We start from the raw sequence: 18,836 nt of genomic DNA, 5'->3' as shown, positions 1-18,836 counted from the left end.
GAGAGAGGGAGAGGGAGAGAGAGAGCGAGAGCTCGCGAAAATTGAATACATGTAGAATATATATATTTCTAGGTGTATTTCCCCCGGAGAAGCCGCAAAAAGGATACCTCGAGGGGAATGGTGTGAAGAGAATGGAGGGCCGAAAGGAGAGAGGGGGGACAGGCGCGTGAAAACACAGTAAGTAACAGTTTAATGAATACTGCTGTGTTTTTGCACGGACTTGACTGCGTGGAGCGAGGAGGCACTGACAGTGCACCGGTGGCTCCGGGTGAGGGTAACGTTACTGGAAAAGATGGATGGCACGCGAAAGATAGATGGATACGGCCGGCGCGCGCTGGTGTTTGACCCTTCTGTCATTGCTGCACGCGCGCACATATGCCAGTGCTTATAAGCCCACTTGTTCCTCAGTGAAACAGCACATACTTAGACTTTTCTTGCTCTCTCACTGCACAGCTACGCGCAGAGGTTACAGCAACACGCGAAAACGCACGCGCCTGGAAACGGCACTGAGACACGCGCAGTCTGCGGGCACAATTAGTGATTTTCATAAAAACAACAACTGTGAAGCAACTGAATATTAAAACGTGTTTAAAATGCTGCTTCGGTGCGGCTAATGATCGTGTCGATACGCCGCGCTGTCAGGTTGCTCGTCTCCAGTTGTGTATGTAAACTGCGGATTTATCAATTTTACTGAGCACAGTTTTCAGTGTCTCACAGTGTGTGTTTGATATTCTTGGTGTTTCAGTGCCATGCGAGCTTATTAACATAGCATAGCCTATTTATTTTCGAGTATTTTTTATGTATAATCATTTAAATGGAAGACAGTGTATTGAAATATGTCAATACACCAATTGCTTTCGTTATTCAAAGTCTGGCCATTTGCTTTTTAATAGTTGGGTAAGAAATCAGTGAGATTTATGAGCAGCGCTCATTATGTTAATTTCATATGAGCCCATCATAGGCCCACAGTTTTCCTCCTGCGATATGAATCAAACCGTTGGCGTTTAGATGAAGTAAAATCATTTATGTGGGGCTTCTGCTTCATATTCTGTAATAAGTTTTACTCCCTCCTTGCGCCAAACTTATTAAAGCTGTTAAGATGGAGCCTGGAGTCCTGCAGAGGGAATGTGAGGTCTTAATGTACACCAAGACAGGCCTGAGATCAGTGCTGGCATACATCATACACAGAAAACATTTTAGTTCAATTATATTGAATGCATGTTTTAGTGAACTAGGAGCTTGTTGTGCAACGTGACCTTTCATAAGCTTCATTCTGTACTGATTTGCTGTCTTGAGACTCTTTTCACATACAGTACATGCGCTGTATAGAGTATCTGCCATAGGTGAGAAAAGATTACGACCTCCAAAAAAAGCATATTTATTGAACAAGGCATGTTGTGGATACTGGGCACGCAAATCACCAAGGACTACACACACACACACACACACACACTGCAGTACTGTAATGCGCACAGTAATGTTAATGTGTTGCCTTCAGTGTCAATATAGCTTCACTCCAGCGGTCTGTCTTACAGCTGCTTTCCAGGCTTTACTGTAGAGGGAGGGGGAGTGCACTTATAAAGAAGGAGGGAGAGTGAAAGAATGAAAGAGTATAGAATGAAAGAAGGTGAGAGACTATTATGCACTGAAGAGGAGGATGTAGCAGAGGTGTGGATACAGATGAAGCTGGATGGGGAGGAGAAGACTCTTAGACAGAAATACAGTGAAGGATGGGGAAAAGAGAAATACAGTGCAAACAGAATGAGGGAGTGAGAGGAGGAAATGAAGGAGAGGAAGAAAGGGAGAAGAGGAATTGAATATCTGAGACTGAACATGGTTGGAGGGCTCAGACAGAAAGATGAGAGCAGCTTGAATCAACGTTTGCATTTCTCTTTACCTCTTTCTCCTTTTTCTGTTTCAGCGCATTGATTCTTTATCTTCTCCTTTACCTTTGCTCTCTATCCTCTCTATCATTCCCTCTCGGGCTTTCTGGCTCTAGAGTATTGCTGCTTTTTTAACATCTCTTTTTTCTGCTGGATCCCTCTCTTCAGCGTTTCTGTATCAGTCTCTTCATCTGATTACTTTCCTCTCTCTTTTTTTTGTTCACATAGCTGTGTTGATGAGTCCAGCAGGCCCCAAACTGTATCCAACTCCCTCTCAGTATCCCCCGTTCACTTAAATGTGACTAATTAAGGTAAAGCTCGTTAACACAGAACATCAATTAGTCTTTAACGAGATCATAGGCTGGTGTTTGAAAGAGATTACATTGCTCCCCTCTCCCCTGACTCCCCAGAGGTTAGACTGGCTCGCTATTGATAAAGGCCATTCTAATTTACATTAGACCTCAGACGCAGTTTGGGTGCTTGGGGTCAGATGGAGAAAGCACGTGGGACACCACAGTTGCTCCGACATTCAATCAAAATAAAGCAGCCCACCCTGTCTCACACACAGAGCTATTGCTGCGTTAGGGACGTTTACATTGAAAGCGTTTTTTATTTTAAGAACACAAATAAACAAGGTCTAGAGACACTTTTTTGTTTTACTTCTTTTAACTTATGGAAGCCGTTTTCCGCCACATATGATATGCTTTGATAAATCATAATTGTGAGATAAAAAGTCAAAATTGACAAAAAGTCAAAATTATTATACTATAACTACAAATTACAAAGAGTTGAGTCATATTATGACGTGTCATAAGTATGAGAAATCAGAATTGACAAAAATAGTCAAAATTGTTGATAAAAATTCAAAATTACATACTAAGAGATGAGTCGAAATCGACAGAAAGTTAAAATTCAGAGAAGTCACAATTAAAAATAATCTACAATGTCATCATTTTCATTCAAGTTGTATGAAATAAAATTCATAATTATTACATAAAAAGTCAATTATAACAAAAAAATCTTTTCATTTCATAATGATTTTTATTCTATTATAATGTCTTTTTTATGTTGTCTTGGGATTTAGTTATTTCTATTTTATAATTCTGACTTTTTATGTCTCAATGATTTACCAAATTTTTTTTATGTGGCTAAAATTGTGATTCCATTTTAACTTGAGTGTCGTGTTTTTAGAAAAACGTCTAATTTGCGAGACGCAGCAAAAGACGTGAGCGCAATAGTCAAACATGCCTGTCTAACAAACAGTTTTAAAAGCATTTTGTGTAAACGGCACCTTAGTGTTATACAGCTGAGGCCAAGTGGTAGTAAAGGAGCAATGGAAGGAGGAGGAGAAGGAGGAAAATAAAAAGAAGGAGATTGTTTCTATGAAAAGGGAAACAGAAGCGACTTTTAACAAGAAAGCCGGAAATGTTAGCATATTGAGAGGAAACGTTGACACAGAAAGTGTAGCACTCAGTGGCATCCTGTTCTAATCAGCCATGAGTTTCCACAGGAAGCCGAGTCTTCCCTTTCACCCATCTCCACGGTTACCGTAACCACGGATATTTCGGTCTAACTACAACTGCGGTCCTGTACAGTTACCACGGAAATCCCTGCAAGACTTCCCTCGTTTCCATAGACAATTCACCTGAGAGCTTAACGTGAGCTCGCTGACACTGTGTGAGATCATGGCGTCTCTTGATTCATTCATCTCTGATATCCAATCAAACACATGTCCATAAAACACTATTGACAGATGTAAACTAACAATGGCTGAAAATCAAGCCAGTGTGGACCTTGCTTTCCCCCTGAGGAGGTCTCTAGTGATAAGACATGTATTGTGATGCTGTTTCTGTGAAGTGGAGAGGTGCAGAGATGTGTATAGCAGCTGTTGGATGAAACAAGATGAGATTCAGGGGCAGTGAAATGACACGGATAATGGTGGACCAGGCTGAGGAGACATTTTGGGCTGTATTCAAGGTGCTGATTGATCATACTGACAGATTTCTGTTCAGTATGTTAATGGAGAAGAAGGAGGACAAGAAAGATGGCATGCTTTTACCTGACACAGATCTAGAAAAGATAAAGCTGAAATATTTTAGATCAAGGCAAGAACAGAAATGGTTCATTGATGAATGAATGAATGAGGCATTTATATTATAGCGCTTTCATATACTACTGTACACCCAAAGCGCTGTACAATCATATCAGGGGATCTCCTCAACCACCGCCATATTCACTATAAGTTTGATAACTTTTAGTTACTTAGGCTATTTAAAATAAACATAACAGCTTCAAAAAATTTATTTTCGGGATGGGTGTGTGTAATTTATGTTGTTGAGCAAAAAAAAAAAAAAAAAGTTTCGTAACTTTATGTTTAGCACAGACCTTATTTTACTCATTAATTGAAAAAAACTCATTAAAAAAAACCTATAGGAAAATCCCAAAGGATCCACTGGCGAATTAGTCTTCTGGGTTTTGACATCATCCCTGAACCACTCTTTAGAGCTGGTAAGTCCCGCCCCTTCCGCTAACCCCACTGGACCTCTAGGTTGAAAAATTGTCAATGCAAGTGAATGGGAGAAAATAATTATTTTCTGGTCCCGTTTGAATTGTGCCATGAATGTGAACATATGTTGTCTGTGAATTTTTAATATAATTTTTCGTGTAAAGAATGCTACAATTTAGCGGGTAGAAGTTTGATACGGTTAGACTTTGTGTGAGAGCACTTTGTGGACTACAACTCTTCGCTGCTTTCGACGCGCTTGAAACGTCACCACCACTCGCACACGGACACTAGCTCACGGATCCCGCTAAACATGGCTGTGTCTTTGGTGCACTTCACCGCCTTCTTTCAGGGAGAGGACAAAATCGTTGAGGTTGGCGAAAACCACGGGTAAGTCAACTTTATGGGGTGACGTCACATAGGCGACATGTAGTCTTTCTTGTTATGGCTTTTCCACAACTGCTAGCCGAATAATCATACCATATACTGTCAAACTCGTAACATGAAAAATTATATAAAAAATTAACAGACAACATATGTTCACATTCATGGCACAATTCAAACGGGACCAGAAAATAATTATTTTCTCCCATTCACTTGCATTGACGATTTTTCAACCTAGAGGTCCACTTGGGGTTTTACGGATGGGTGGGACTTACCAGCTCTATAGTAGTTACTGCTAAAACTGTTAAAGGGGTCAAATAATGGTACATGCACTTTTACAAGTTGATTGTACTGAAATGTGTGTTGGCAGTGCCTGTACACAACCATCATAAAATGATAAAAATCCATCCAATGTTTTTTTTTTAATCTCCTTATATGTTTTCCAATCTCTAAGATCGACCTAGTGACGTCACACGGTCGGACACCCCTCCCACGATTTGTAATTTGATGTTCCTAAATCCGAACCGCTGAAGACGCAGTGGCTGAGTTTGTTTTCGAAGGGAATATTCCCCACGATCAACGTCAATGCTTTCATGTTTGCGCGAATCATTTCACACACCAGACTGCTTTACAAACGAGGGTCAGTAAAGCTGGATTTGCTAAGAAGCTGCTCCTGAAAAAAGTATCGGTACCAACTATGCGTGTTCCTGTTGCACCTCCAGAGGAAGAAGTGAGTGTAACGTTTTATTAACCTTTATATTAATATTTATATTGATCTTTGCAAATCGCTTGCTGCACGCTTCACGATGAATGCGGCTATTTTTACACTCAGGGTACATTACGGCATGTTTTCTATGTACAACGTTATCAATATAATTCATAATCCCACGTTTATAATGAACAACGCGTTATGGTTATTGTGTTATTGTGTTACAAACGGTGTACGCACAGAACAGAGGGGCGGGGTGAGCAAAGCTCATTATCATTTAAAGACACATGCACTTAAACGGCGTGCTGAAAACAGAGCTGTTTTTGACCAGGTAAAATTAGTGTTTTCTTACAATACTAATGAGAATTTTTAATTAAAGTATATTACAAACTTTTAATTTAGACCCTTAAGAATCATATTAGCGTACAAAAATGGCATTATATGACCCCTTTAACAACAACAGACTTCAAAAGTGAGCAGTACTAAATTTGCACATTTTGTTACAGTGAATTACAGTTGCATAATATCTTGCAACTGTTGATTGTGTACTTGTGTTATTATGCCTTTAAGACTAAACGTTTGCTATTCTGTGACATATTAAATGTTGTTAAAAATTTTGCTGATTGTAATATGACATAAATATAACTAAATGTGAAAAGGATAGTTCATCACCCCCCATTGATTCATTAACTCATTCTTATGTCGTTCCAAACCTGTATAGCCTACTCTAAACAGAAATAAAGACAGAAAGTCAAACAGGGTTGGAATGACTGACATGAGAGTGAGTATATCATGTTTCTAAAAATAAAATGTATAACTAGGCCTAAGCTAGGCTATATGTGATGAAGTCAGGGCTGAGTAATAATTTGAACCAGCTGGACCAGCAATAAATCCTCATTTTTTTACCCCTTCAAAATACCATTTTTTTGTTATTGCTAGACTTTGAGTTTTAATCCTCCACACCTGTAATTTTTTTTTATTGTTTTTGAATTGTGATAAATGTAGGTATGAAGTAGAAATATCCATGTAGTGTAGATTGTTTGCTCAGATTACCTGTTCAAAGTATTCACCTTCAGTCCAGTTGTGCGTGTGTGTCTGTGTGAGAGAGAGAAGGAGAGATAGGGAAAGACAGAGAAAGAGATTGTAAGTGTAATCAAGCATGTGATGCACAGGTGTGCATGTTGGTGCAACAGTAATGTAATGTTGCTGCAGGCCTATATGAGCAGTGCTGTTACATCCGTGTAACATTCGTCTGATTGTAACAACTGTTTGCCATGTAGTTTAAATATCATAAATTATTAATATCTTTATGTGGCTTTAGGGTCTGGCATTTCTTAATGCTATCCTGTTTACCCTTTGTGCATGTGTGTTTAGGAATGCTGCCTGCATTTAGATTTTAAATATCTATAGATACACTGTCTAAATGATTGAAGAGAGGAGGGTGTTCTTGCGTTATTACAGCCATAATTTGCTGGTTAACTCACAGCATGGTGTGCTGAGCACGAGAGAAAATGTCTCATTGGGCAACAACTGTCATCTGTTTCAAAGAAATAGGACAACGCAAGGCTGCATTTATGAAATGATGCATTCATTTAAACTCTGTGCTACTCTGACACAGAGTTTTTTTTTTTTTTGGCTTTGTTGCCTCAGTGAATTTTTCCCAACAACTTTCATTAAAAGTACAGGAATTATGAGCTGCCCCATTGCTTTGTCTCTCTCATCATCTCTTTCTTCCCACCACACGTGGTAATTAGGGGCAACTGCACATAAGCAACCTAGAGAGATTACCTTGAGTCTAATATACATACTAATTGCATAGTACTTTGCATGCATAATAAGCCCATCCGAAAAGCTCAATACACAGTCACAAAACTGTAATATGATGGGCGTGGCCTCAGTCTGGATTCTGACCAGTCGGCATTAATAAAAAAAGAATATTAATCATAAATTCCCTAAGATGCTGTTGCCTTAAGGGATAGCTCACCCAAAAGAGATTCAAATGAGAGTTCTGTCATAATTTACTCAGCCTCCTGTTGTTCCAAACCAAAAATATTTTTGTTCATCTTCGAAACACTTATGTTTTTTTTATGGATACCAGAGACATTTCTGTCCCTCACAAACTTTAAAGTTAGAGTTAGTTCACCCAAAAATGAAATTTCTGTCATCAATTACTCACCCTTGTGTCGTTCCAAACCCGTAAGACCTCCGTTAATCTTCGGAACACAAATTAAGATATTTTTGATGAAATCCGAGAGCTTTCTGATAACCACTTTCAAGTCCCGGAAAAGTAGTAAAGATATTGTTAAAATAGTCCATGTGACTATAGTGGTTCAACCTTAATTTTATGAATATGAAGCGATGAGAAATACATTTTGTATGAAAAAAACAAACAAAAATAACAACTTTATTATAACAATACACAATTTGTTAACAATAACAATAACAATTTATTTTCTTCCTTGTCAGTCTCTAATGCTGTTCGCATTGTAAACACAATGCGATGAAGCGATGAGAAATACATTTTGTATGAAAAAAACAAACAAAAATAACAACTTTATTATAACAATACACAATTTGTTAACAATAACAATAACAATTTATTTTCTTCCTTGTCAGTCTCTAATGCTGTTCGCATTGTAAACACAGCGCTTCCAGGTTCAATGTCAGGAAACAGGAATTAATATTGACAAAAGATTAATTGCTGTAGTCTATTTAAAAATGTTAAATTAATTTGAATTAATTAATAAAAAAAAAAGGTTTTGAATGAATGAACGATTAACACAGAAATAACAATATAGTGCGGTTCAAAACTGCTTTCTCTGGGTCAGTGGCAGCGCAAACACCTATTTGAATGCTCCGGTATGAATCTGTCAAAGGTTTAGGCACAGGCAAATAAATGGTTGTCATATAGAAAAAAAGGTTTTGTGTGTGTGTTTGAATCGAGATCAAGATCTTTTAGCGATTAATCGTTCAGCTCTAGTGAGAACTGATGGATTTGAAATGTTGTAAAAGTGGCATTTATTTTTTATATAATTATACATTATAGGCGTTTTTATTACTCAACAGGTGAGTAAGGTATTTTTTTGGAGAGTAAACAAAAGTCGGCACACTGCCACTGCTGCTACCAAAGAATCAATTTATTGAACAATCTATTGAGATGATTCTTTGGAAGCAGCAGTGGCAGTGTGCCGACTTTTGTTTATTCTCTAGTGAAGTGCTTGATCTGATCGCACACCTGTCTAAAGTTTTCTGGATGTGTGCATACTACTACTTCGAATAAGGTATTTTATTGAACAGAAAAATTGCCATATGTAGTTCTTTAACAGTTCATTGCAAAGCATTATCTATTGTAAAGGGTCATTTCATTTTGGTTGTAGTGCTGTGCTGGAATTTATTTTCGAGGATGTACCGTGACTATTAATGGGGATAGCTACAGTAACGTCTTCAGCTAATCAGATTGAGATCCTTTCCATTTAACTATAGATGGATACAGTAGATCTACTATAGATATAAACTAGCCTATCTCTTAAGCCTAGTAGTAAATGTTTTATGAGCGGTATAGGATAATCTCTCAGTCTCTCTTTTTTTAGTTATGAGAAAGAACCATATTCATCTGTAAAGTCACAGAGCCGAAGCACAACCAAAACAATGTTCTTCTGCAAAATGAATGCAGTTTTGTTTTTTTATTGCTAGAGGCCTAAAAGTTATAGCCTGGTTAAAACCAGACCCTTCTCAGTTGAAACTGAGTGTAGGGTCTGGCGAAGCTATGTAGACAAATCATTTCCAAAGGGGCGTCACCAACTGACGTAGCTCAAATTTCTTGACCCTTCACAGGGAGCTTGATTGACAGGCGATCTAACCAATCATAATCCGCCATCCGCCATTTTGTCCGACAAAGCAGTCAGGAGAGATAGCAGATTAACATGGGAGGATTTGAACATGAAAAACGGAGTGTACTGACGTCTTTCCGCGGTTAAAACAACAATCCTTCCCATGTTCATTCATGTTTATTTGATGCTATAAATGAACTAGAAGGAAGAGATGATTGGTTCACGAGCAGCTTTAACTGATGCTCAGCGATCTGTCACGGCACATTAAAGAGCAACAAAACGGTATGTATCGTTTAAATTTCTTTTAAAAAATGACCAAATTTGAAAGGTGAGACTTTGTTTAATATGTTTAATATCAAAAGTAACCGAAAAGTAACCTGGTCTGTCCTGTCTGTCAGCGTGTTGTCAGTCTCCTCTCTGCTCCGCGATGTATTTTTTCACTGCGTGAGAACATGGTGTGTGCGTGAGAGCAGCGTTGCTTGTCGGGCATAGCGACAGTAACTAAGGGGGGCGGGTCTTTGCGAAGGGTCAATCGTATGCTTCGAGTGTTGTTCTTTGCTCCGGTTTTAACGAAAACGGTAAGTTTAAATCGCTCAAAACAGACGCGATAACTGATTCGTTTATATACTGTCTATGATTCGAACGAGTGATGTTCCACGGCGGCATCCATCTTTGTAATGAAATCTCCTTCAGCGTCGCTGTGCTGTCGTCATCATGTAAATCCCTCCCCAAACGTTTCTGATTGGTGCCGCGATTTCGGCGGCACAGAAATGAGTTTGAATGGCCTCTTCTCCAGACTATCCTGGAGAGAGAATTAAAATTCGCCGGAAGTAGTCTGGGTTTTCCCAGGCTATAAAAGTTACATATAGTGTACCTTTAAAATAGATTACCATTGTGGGAATGCAAATGTATTAAAATGTTTAATTTAGGTTTACATTGAATTTAGCATGTTAAGGTTAGGTATAAATTATGATTATCAGAGTTTTCTAAGCAAAAGACTCTGGTCAGTCCTGTTTTACTGAAACTCTTGGAGTTTGTGTTTTAGCAAGAAAGTCCAGCCAGTCCTGTACTCGGGTCTCAGTGTTTGAATAGATATGCTGAGTGGATTAGGGTGGGCAATGCTCTCAGTCTAAAACCGGTTCCTAAACCTGTCTTTTTCGGTTCCTGCCCCTAAATGTATATAAACTGTAAGAGAACATTCACGTCAGACTTGGTGACTGCAGCTACCGACAGCTCGTGTTCTCAGTAAAGAATCCTGCTGAAGAAACAACCAAGTCTCCTGGTCTTTCGATTCTAAGTTCACAACACCATTAAATGTAATATTGAACAACCCACTTAAAACTAAAACGAAGTGCTTTTACATGTGCTTTTAGTATGTTATTCAATACAGAAAAATAAGAACAAACATTAAGGTCTGTTCTTGCTTGTCAAGAAAGTACGGTTGTGCTTTCATGTTTACTGTATTTGATGTGCCCGGTTTGCGTTGTTCAATGTTGATATGTGAATAAATGAAATCTGTTCATCATATAAAGCAATTGTGTCTCCTCAGACTTGGATTAAACGTTTTGATTCATAGATTATTTTTATGATGTCATTATGAACTTTTTGAAGTGCCACATTTTTGGTGTAATGGTTCTTCAATGGAAGGGCAGAAATCTGTCAGGTTTCATTAAACATATCTTCATTTGTGTTTCGAAGATGAACCAAAGTCTTGTGGGTTTAAAACAACATGAGGGTGAGGTAATGACAGAATTTTTATTTTTGGCCAAACTATCCATTTAATATTATTTTGTAAAGTTGTGATGATTTTTAATTCTGCTCACGTCCCCCTGTTTCTTAATTAACGATTCACAACACCTTGTAACATGCAAGCAAACAGACATTTCCACAACACCACAAATGACCCAATAATGCCACATGGCGGGAGTCGGTGTTACCTGTAAAACAATCCAAACCGTGCATGTTTCATAGCAGTCGTGTCAAGATTTAAAGTCCACGACAGGCTTTTTGTCATGTTAACAACATTCCCATTGACCTTTAATAATGACCATGTCAAACAACGAGTCACGGCGCTTGCACAGCGAAGGGCAGATGAAGCCAATAACACGACCATTTCCGATTACATTTACATTTATTTTCTTGGCAGACGCTCTTCTACCAAAGTGATTTGCAAGAGGCTGCGTGCGTTGCATTGCTACAAACCGCAGCATGTTTGTGTGTTGTCTGTGCAATGGAGCACTGGGGTGCACACGAGTGTAAGTGTCATTATGCCATGTGAGCACATGTGCTCCCTATCACCAATTTTATAATGTATGTTTGTGTGCGAGCGCGCGTGTGTGTGGTCGCCCTGCGCATCTGTGCCTGAAATTACATGTTAGTGGGTAAAGCCAAGTGTTCTCTTGCAAGTGTATGTCTGTGTGTGTGTGTGTGTGTGTGTGTTGAGGCGGGCACAGGAGGAAGCTGACAGCTGTGAGAGTGTATCAGTGTCCATGAAGATTGTGTTGATGTGCACAGTGTGTATCCGGCTTCTTTTCTGGCACCCGGTGTGTGAGGACTGGCCAGATGTGGTGTGAAAGCATGTGTGTGTGACTGATTGAGAGAGTGTAATTTGATGCGTGTCCTTATTTCCAATCCAAGTTGTCGTTGCGGATATGTAGACGAAACTTCACAAACAATTTGGTCTGTTTTACGAGTGCAGTTAGTTCCAGAGAGTCTCTGTTTGTAGATCAGTTCACACAAGTGAAACGACCGTGCCATTTATTTAAAGTGCATTTTTATATTGGTCTTTTCGAAAATCATGGTTTTCAGTTTAAACTTACTTGCATAGAAAAACTATTTTGTTTAAATAGTATTTTCACTTGACACCAGAGTGTAATGTGTAGAGCACACACTGGCTATTACTGACTGCAGAAATGATTGTGGGTTTTATTAATTATATTTGATAAATGTATACATTTTTGGTACATAACAGAAAACATGATACATACTTTTAAAAATACATCACATTATAAAAAGACCTTTTTTAAAAATAAAGTAAACTAATTTAAACATTGTCTTACAAAATGTTTCATGTTATAGCCTAGCTAATTTAGCTTTTGTTTATGGTGAAATTAAAGTAAAAAGCCCCAAAAATATTATATTGATATATTCAATTTATAGATACCTACATTAAGTAACATTTTGGCTTATGTATAAAGAACATACATAAAGTATGATATTTATAATAAAATGGAAAATAAATATTTTTTTATTAATATTACATAAAAATTTAAGATTTGAAACTAAATAATAAATATAATTTGAGAAATTCATTCATTTTGCTGTATTTTTTCAAAGTATAATTTTTTTCTTCAGTGTATGACTACACGCATTGTTTTACTATGTGTGTGTTTAGTGTTATTATGCAGCTGTCGTCAGTGAAGCTCCCTCCTCACAGCGGTGTGTGTCTGAGAGGTGTGAGGAGGGATGCTTTAAGACTGCTGGCTTTCAGCTCGAGCTCTCCTCCTCCTTCATCTCCTCTCATCAGCACCTCCCACTCATCCTGTGCCACTCCACTGGCTCCCAATCCTTTCTCTCCCCACCGCACTGAACAGATAGGAGCTCTACATTCACTTTGGCTCATGTAGAACTGTAACCGCCTTTCATTTTTGGATGCTCATCAGATGCTTCATTAGGTTTTTTGAAAGACTTCATTCTCGATTTGCCAAAAATGTAAAACAATATGCTTGTTGGGCTGCCCGCTGAATAAAACTACATAGCAAAACATGACAATCATTTGATTTTGTGAAAATCATCACAAAAAAAATTAAAAACAAAACAAAAACACTCTAGTTGATTCATATTCAATGACTGGGTCAATGACATGTACTGTAAGAGTGTCCATGATAAATGTAAGGAATAAACTTTTAAAAATGTAGTTTGACACAGTTGTTTTTAGTTTGTGCCAAGTTATTTTTATTCGTGTTGGTTTCATATTGTTTTGAAAAACGATTATACAATTTTCAAGAAAAGTTGAATTTATTTACTCTAAAAAATATAGCCTACTATATAGCTATGGAAAAAGATCTTTGCAAAATTGGCTATATATATTGAAGGCCTATATATTACAAATCATGAATTATTCATTTGTAGTTTTTGGGGGAGTCGCACCACATGGCATTTTATAACCTGAACTTGCCTGCCTTGTCATAAAAAGGTCAAATTATCTGATAGTTTAATATAGCCTACTTATTGACAATCATGAGGGTCATCACATGTTGCTTGGTTGCACTACAGTACCTGACTTTGAGTTGGTGTACAAAAGTTTTTCAAATACAGCACTAAGCACTAAAGAGGCTTTCTTAAAATATTTCTTCTAAGAAATAATAATAAATATATGTAAAACTACTTGAGGTTTTAATATTAAGATTTTGTTTCAGTGAGGGTACTTTTCTTAATTAAGACATCAGGACAGTTATATCTGCCTAACATTTTTGACTTTTTGCTATTATGAAATTGCAAACATGCTCATCGTAGACAATGTGTATTCTAGTCAATGCCATTGCATTTTTAATGAGTAGTATTAGAGGTAATTTAGATAATAAAAATAAAAAAATAGAGTGTTGCGTTGTTGACCTGACTGTTATGATCAGTGGTGGAGGAAGTACTGAATCTCAGTACTTAAGTAAAAGTACAAATAACCAGAGACATATTTACTTTAGTAAAAGTAAAAGTACCACAATGAAAACCCTACTTAAGTAAAAAGTAAAAAGTACCTGATTTTAAATGTACTTTAAGTATTAAAAGTAAAAGTACTTTCATAACAATTTATTCTCTTAATGTCTATATTCTAATAATTAGGGCTGTAACAATACGCAATATGAAACCGAAATCGCGACACTCGGATCCACGAACCTGTGTCGTGGTGTGAGTGTGAGAAGGCAGAATCGCGACACACCCCTTATTTGAAGTTAACATAATACAATACGTAGACCTGGATAAATTCTTTAAAATTGGGCAATCCCAGCGTTATATGGACGTCACAATTGCAGTAAAAACTTGAAATGTAAATTCTCAAATACCAATTGAAACTGTTTATATATCCATACTCCCTTAAAAAAGAAGTCCAGACATTAGAAAAATACTAGTCTACAGACACATGCCGTTTTATATTTTAATATGAGGGAAATATAAATCCGTAACGTGACACAAAAAAAAATCTTTAACTTTTAGGTGGCAAAATATTTTTTAGTAATTCTGTGAATTTCACTGTGCAAACCAAAAGTAATAACCACCGGATGAAGAACATATCACAGAACATATCATATTCATTTTATTTTTTGTGTTCACATTTATGAGGAAAAAACAATGGTACGGACGTGTCAGTTCTCCATTACGCACGTGAGCGCTCTGAAAGCGGCACCAAAATACTGCTTTAAAACATTCACAGAGACCTCAAAAGCCCTTCTTTAAAGTGAATTTCGTTTCGTATTAATTGTATCTTAATTTTAATCAATATTTCATTCATGTTTCATGGATTTAATAAATAAGTAAATATAGCAGAAAATAGATCAGGACACGGAGGCGCGGGCGCGTGAACTGGTGAAACTCATGAACCGAAACTCAGGTCTGTACTTGCCTCACAGACCTGAGATGTATATAGAAAACTTGAAATGTGTACTTTTAAACAGAACAATTCAAAACGAAAGAAAACAGACTGTTTTCTGCATGTAATCCGTATAAAATGTGCATTTCTCTCTGGCGCATTCACTGCAAAGATCGCGCGTCAGAATCAATTAAAATGTCTCCTTGTTATATTTTACATATTCATAATCATTACTTTTGCCGGTTCTTTGTGACAGCTTTTAGGTGCTTTATTGGCAGCGCCACAGTTACATGTTACATGAACGCGTCAGCACCGAAAACATGGAGATTTTTTTCAATCCCTGTTTTGGCAAGGGGAAAAACTGATCAGAAAATGTAACGAAAATGTAAAGAAACGTAGAAATGTAGTGGAGTAGAAAGTATAATAATTGCTGCAAAAAGTAACGAAGTAAAAGTCAAAAGTATGCACTATTGATTCTACTTAAGTAAAGTACAGATACGTGAAAAATGTACTTAAGTAAAGTAACGAAGTATTTTTACTTCGTTACATTCCACCACTGGTTATGATATCATTGCATCTAAATCTGTGTGTTTTTGCTGGATAATGGTCTTTTTGCACTATAGCGCTCAGCGAAGAGGCCACTCTCCCTGATGGATTGCATCTCCTGGCTTGCTTATTTCCCCCGCTCTCAGGAAGTCGGGTCTCTTTCTCCAGGGCAATTTCCACTTAAAATCTCAATCATATTCAAATGTTAGAGTGGCACAACACAGGGCAACTGTTTTATATATATATATATATATATATATATATATATATATATATATATATATATATATATATATATATATATATATATATATATATATTTTTTTTTTTTTTACTAAACCCCCAACCAAGTTAATGAGGTTTTTTAGGTTTTTTAAAATGAAACTGTGCGATTAATCTAGGCAACCAATGAATAGCTAATGCTCAGGGTAGTCAATTATCTGTGGATAGAGGCAGGAGGAGGCCATTCCTGGTCATTTATAATTAAATTTTAGCTAAGAGTCGGTTTGAGTGCCCTGTTTCTTTGGAGGAGCTTTGATTCAACAGCTGAAGCTTGACTTACACGCATCATTTACCGCTGTTGTTTAGTGCTAACAATCTTTTAAAGCTGCAATAAATCAGCTTCTAGTTAAATCCACCTGTACAAGGAAAAAGTAAATTCAACGACCAACACTTGTTAAAGAAATCCATATCCTGCCTTGAGGTGCTCAGATTCTTTGTGGGTTATACAGAAGCTAGGATCTTCTGAGGACTGGTGGTGTTATAGAGGGTGAAGTCGGATCTTAGGGCAGACACTGCCCAAGGGCTCATAGATTTTGGATGGTGTATGATCCAAGTTGACTCACGGCATTTCCCTCTGTGTGTCTTTAGAACGGGTCTAATCCTTAAAACACTCCATTGTGCTTGACAGAAAGGCAGGATGCAGGATCTCAGTGGGGCCTGGAAGCTTAAGGGATGTGCTGGTTGAGCCAACCTCAGGCAGGGCATCATGTAGAGACCGCCACGGAGGTTTGTGGCGCTGAACTCTTACTCGAGGGTCCTCGGAGCCAGCTGCCGGCTGGTAGCAGTATCCAGGAGCCCATTCATCAATGCAGAGCCTCTGAATAGCAGCCAAATATTCAACCTAGGCTCAATGGAAAAATGTGCTTCTACCTACATTTTTGCAAAACTCCAAAAACGTACATGCAATTCATTAGCCTGGAAATCCAGACCTAAATCTAAAAGATTAATGGTCTGGCATCAACTAATGAAAACTGGCCAGCTCGAGGGGCGACACCAAGAATACATTTGAAAATCTCACTGCACGCAATTGGATAACACTACGACCAATCACAACAAGCCCCATACGCTTAGCTACAGTACCAGCGGAGCTAACTGGTAGATTAGACTCTTGCCATATCCGGTCGGCAAAACAGCAAAAACGCCCTTCTTGCAAAGGAACGATTCGAGCGTCGTCTTCTGTTCCTCTTTTAGATAAAAAGCCCAGTCTAAAGGGGGTCGCACACCGAACGAGAAGCGCAGTGCCAGATCGCGCAGTGCCACATCGCGCAGTGCCACGTCTTAAAAATTCAAACACATTATTCTCTATCAGTGTACACACACCGGCGGCGCCATTCGTCGTCTGTCCGCGGTGCCCAGCTACGGCTCAGGACCTTGTTCAAAATCCTGCCGCGCCACAGAACGCCATTTACATAGTTTAATATTAAATGTACATTTATTGGTCTCAAATAGTCATTAATGTATACTGACTTCACCCTGTGCTGCAATATACATTTAGTTTGACATTATTTTACAGAAATCAGCTGCGTGGATGAAAACTGCTGATGTTATCGGAATTTCAGGTGATATTCTCAATTCATTCAGTTAACGGACGCTCTGAAGTAAAGTGTTCAGACTGCAGACTTAGCAACGATTGTATTTAATTGTACAGTACAATCATAACATAGCACAGACATTATCTTAATTCCATAATGTCCTTAAACTTAACAATATTGCTGGCTATAAACTGAGAAAGTGCGCGTCCGGTGTGCGATATCTCGAGTTGTCCTAGACGTGACGCGGTGCTGCGCTTCTCGTATGGTGTGCGACCCCCTTAACTCGTTCATTGTAGCGGCCAAAGCCGTTTCAAACAACTGGTGTTCATCCATAGCCATCTTGCAATGTTTACTAATGACTTCGACGTCACAGCACTGTCGTCATCTGTTTAGCTCGCCTCTGGCCCGCCTATATCAGATAACCCGATGTGATTGGTGCAGCTCGGATACAAGGGCATATTTAATGAGCATCATTACTCGACGCCAGAGTAAACTCGCTGAGCAAATTCAACTTGTGCTCTCGCGAGAACTCTGGATTTCCAGGGTAGCAATTCACTGTGTTTCCAGCTGAAATTACCACTAGTGGCGATATAACACATGCAACTTTTAATCCTTTTCACACAAATTATGATTACACGGGCAGATTATAAGTTAATAAAGACTTATTTTCATGCAGTTCCTTGCACAATATTATTTGGTGACCTCAAAACACTTTTACCATTGAATTTTAAACTAACAGGCCTACTTGTGGAAGCAAGCTAAAATGGCATGGTTGCTTCAGCAAATGCCTTTTATCCCCTCACGTTTGTGACACCTTGAGGTTTAGGGTAGGGTTTAGGTGGTACGTAAATTTTTGAATGCGATAAAGCATTAACCCTTTAGCGCCAATCATCGGACATTTAATTTCCGAACTGATTGCATGATACAGAATATGTGCAACAAACAATGTAATAAAATGTTGCCAGATTTACGTTCATCTATTTCAGATAAAACTGAACACTCATGCAACATTTCAATTTGAAAGTGTTGCAAAATATGCAAGAAGCAATGTAATATAATTTTGCATAAATGTTGCTACAGGCATGCTTTTTCAATCAGCCATGGTTGGAAAATGTTGGATACCATAGTTGGTGAAAATTGGGTGGAGACATGGCTTGATATTGTTTGAGGGGCTGTTTTTAGGATTGTAAGGACGAGTGTAAGGATGTTTCATAAGGTAAATAAAGCAAAGTGAATTAGGAGCATTGTTCTTTTGCAAATACAGTGAATGAATTGCAGGGGATCTTTTTTATAAGAATGGCTTGTGAAATTGTTCTTTTTTTATGGACAGGAAACTTGTTTTCTCAGCATGGATAAATTGGGCAAATTAATGTCTTTGGCTTAGCTTGTTATGTTAATAGAGGCCATGGGGGTTGTTTTTAGTGAATGGAAGTTATTAGGGTGCTGATTTATGAATGGGAGGATTCAAAGGTGTTTCTTTGTTTTGTGAATGGGGACAGAGGAGCCTGTTGGATCAAATCGACTCAGTATAACCACGAACATGTGCACGTTTGAGGCAGAGGCACGTTGTGATCAGCTGGCAC

The 18,836-nt window shown here is 38.1% G+C and overlaps 1 protein-coding gene across 1 annotated transcript in view; it reads left to right on the top strand.

The window, feature by feature from the left end:
- grin2db (glutamate receptor, ionotropic, N-methyl D-aspartate 2D, b) overlaps positions 1-18,836 on the top strand; it is a 72,621-nt gene continuing 53,785 nt past the window's right edge. Inside the window, exon 1 of the mRNA XM_081388154.1 lies at positions 1-177. The gene's annotated coding sequence lies outside the window, so the exon portion shown is untranslated. The remainder of the gene's footprint in view (positions 178-18,836) is intronic.

Source organism: Scardinius erythrophthalmus (genome assembly GCF_964197995.2).
Source record: "Scardinius erythrophthalmus genome assembly, chromosome: 16".
In the NCBI taxonomy this organism is placed as follows: Eukaryota; Metazoa; Chordata; class Actinopteri; order Cypriniformes; family Leuciscidae; genus Scardinius; species Scardinius erythrophthalmus.
The sequence above is the reverse complement of the archived record's forward strand: the minus strand, read 5'-3'. Positions and strand labels throughout refer to the sequence as shown.